Source organism: Dioscorea cayenensis, chromosome 17 (assembly GCF_009730915.1).
Source record: "Dioscorea cayenensis subsp. rotundata cultivar TDr96_F1 chromosome 17, TDr96_F1_v2_PseudoChromosome.rev07_lg8_w22 25.fasta, whole genome shotgun sequence".
NCBI lineage: Eukaryota > Viridiplantae > Streptophyta > Magnoliopsida > Dioscoreales > Dioscoreaceae > Dioscorea > Dioscorea cayenensis.
The window spans coordinates 13,813,733-13,816,909 of NC_052487.1; the positions used below are offsets into that span (position 1 = coordinate 13,813,733).

Genomic DNA, 3,177 nt, shown 5'->3' on the forward strand with positions numbered 1-3,177 from the left:
TTATAAAATAAGTAAATACCAACATATCCAACCAAATTAACCAATTAACCCAACATTCAAAAATTCCAAAATCAACAACCATAGATAAGAGAAATATCAATACCATGACACTACATAAAAGCACCTAAAACATTTATCATCATTTATCATCCATTAAAAATTTAAAAGCAACATTGATTCCATCCACATAACAACTTAAATTTCTAGTTGATAATGGAAATCAACCCTCTCCTTCCTATTTATTAGAAAAATGAACTTCTAAAATTCCAACAAAAATCATCTTCCCATCAATAATGAAATAGTCTTTCAACCATAAGAAAAAAAAAATTTCATAATTCTTCATGCCTCTCTTCCTCCTAAGTCTTAAGTCATAAGACATACAATAGTAGAATTCATTAAAAATTTAAAATTCATCAATCATTAAATTAAATCATTCAAATTTTCCTCTTCTCCATCTCCTCCTTTCATTCTATCTTCATTGATAAGTTCAAGAATGTTTGAACCCGCACTCGGATATAGTTGGTTTAGTGTTTGCCTCATCTTCATTACCTACATAAAAAATCCCAAATATAAAAATTAGTCAAAAATTAAATTTAAAATAAACAAATATTTCAAGATTTTAACTAAATAAACAATTTAAATTAATAGCTTGTAAATTACCAATGTTATAACCATGCAACCAATTACAAGTGCAAATGAGAGCTTGCGCTTTTTCAGGAAGGGTACAACTTCTATATTTGTTGAGCACATGAGCACCAATAGAAAAGGTTGATTTAGATGCAACAGTTGTTATTGGGATAGCTAAGACATCACCTGCCATTAATACAAGAATTAGGGAACCTATGCTTATGATTCTTCCAATACTTCAATACATTCAAATCTTCATAATATGCAAATTCAAGCTTTAGCTCCTCCAAATAAAGATCCAATTGAGATTTCCCCGCACTATTAATTGATTGGCTCTCAAATGCTTTAATTTCCTACAATTAATTATTAGCATATGTTATCATAAAAATAAAAAGAAATTAGAGAAATATATAAATAAAGAAAGAAAGTGATAGAGCACTTACATAAAAAATTCTTTTGCCCTTACTTTTTATTCCTCCACCACCTTGTGTAGATGTAGGTGTAATGATAGAAGAAGATTGTGGTTGTGAAGGACTTGACTTATTAGCATTTGAATAATGCTAAAAAAGTGTGTATAATTTTGTTTTCTCACAAGGGATACATTATCTTGGCATTTAGTAGAATCACTCTCAACCTTTCCATTAAAATATTCCAACATTGATAATTTAATTAGTGGGTCAAGGATAGCCCCAAATGCAAGTACCATGCTATATTGTCTCCAATTTTTATCAAAATATTCTTTCAACCTTCTACACATATCACTAATCACCACATCTTCAGTTGACAAGTTTTCTTTTAATAAAACTTCAGTCTTCCAAACTTGTATAAAATACAAGTTTGACGTAGGATAAGAAGATCCCGATATCAAGTTGGTAGTGTCATAAAATGCATGGCTCCAAGAACTCATTTATTTTCTCTCCTATTTTCCATTCTTCATTTGAAGGACAATACTTATAATTTCTATCATTCACTTGAAGAGAATCGAACGCCCTTTTATATTTAATGACACTATCCAACATCAAATATGTCAAATTCCAACGGGTGTATACATCTAATTGCATGTCAATACTGGTGTCGATGTTGCCAACTGCGCCCACACATTTTTCAAATTTTTTTCATTCTACTTTCTGAACCCTTCACATATTTGACAAATTCTCTGATTTTTTGCAAAGCATCATGAGCTACTTTCAAACCTTCTTGCACAATGAGATTCAAAATGTGAGCTAAACAACGAATATGAAAAAATTCACCACCACATAACAAACTATCATGCAAAGACAGTTGTTTTTTTAAAAAAATATCTTGCATATTGTCATTGCTAGATGCATTATCCAATGTCAAAGAAAACACTTTTTTCTCAATTCCCATTCTTTCAAAAATGCAAATAACTTTACAACCAATTCAACTCCCGAGTGTGGATTAGGCAATTTAGCAAAGTTAAGAATTTTACTGTTCAATTTCTAATTTTTATCAACAATATCCTGTCAAACAAATGCAACCCTCACTAATGCATGCAGTCCACACATCTGAAATTAAGCAAACTCTATTCTGAATATTACCCAAAACATGCTTCTGAATTCCTTTTTCTCTCATATATATTCTTGTAATATCATAAACAAGGGTATTTATAGAAATGCAAGCACCATCGGGATTTACATATTTTATCCAAGCTCTAATGCCATCATATTCAATAAATGAAAATGGTAAATCATGTTTTATAACTGCAACAACTAATAAGTCACGTGCAATTTTTTGATCTACTTTCTTTGACCTTATTTTCCCTTCATGATCAAAAAACATTTGTCCTACATTATTTAATTTAATCATTTTGCAATTATCCTTGTGGCACCTCAATGAAGAAGTCTCATACTTTTTACCACCACATTTGTATTCTTTCTTACATCCCTTGCATTCTGCTATTTGTATGCCATCTTGACCCACCCCTTTCTTTATAAAAAAAATTCCAAACATCAGAAAATTCTATTGCATTTTTACTTGTCTCCTTACCCGATTAGTGCTAGAGGGGGGCACGGGCCGTCTTTTGGCCCGCCCGCCCAAACCCGCCGGTTCAACTGACCCGACGGGTCGGGCCGGTAATAAGTAATCGGCCCGCACTGTAGCGGGCCCAGGTTACGGGTTGGGGATGTCCCAACCCGGCAACCCGGCGGGTTGAGTCATTTTTTTATTTTAAAAAAAACTTAGATTCAAAGCACCAAAGATTTGAACCCATGACCTTTTCATCCCTCAAACACCTTATCCACTAACCCAAACTTTTTCCTTATTTAATTAAAGAAAGGAAAAATATATAAACATACTTTAAAAAGAATAAAAAATTAGTTTTTCACTTTCTGTTTAATTATATATACCCTTTTAGATTTCATTATTTTTGCATTTTGTGTCAAATTATTTACTTTAATTGTTAATAGCAATCATTATAAAAAAAGGGTATTACTCACCTTTTTTTGTGTTACTCAACATTATAATCCATTGTTTTTATATGTATTACTTATCTCCATTATTAATATTATTTAAAATAAATATAAAAAAAAA

At 31.2% G+C, this 3,177-nt stretch overlaps 1 long non-coding RNA gene across 1 annotated transcript; it reads right to left on the minus strand.

Moving 5' to 3' along the window:
* Positions 1-234: 234 nt before the first annotated feature.
* Positions 235-2,705, minus strand: LOC120280089. Its single transcript, XR_005542244.1, has 3 exons — positions 1,071-2,705; positions 661-980; positions 235-549 (listed from the first exon to the last, which is right to left on the minus strand). It is a non-coding gene; the product is annotated as an uncharacterized LOC120280089 (long non-coding RNA).
* Between the last annotated feature and the right edge of the window lie 472 nt (positions 2,706-3,177).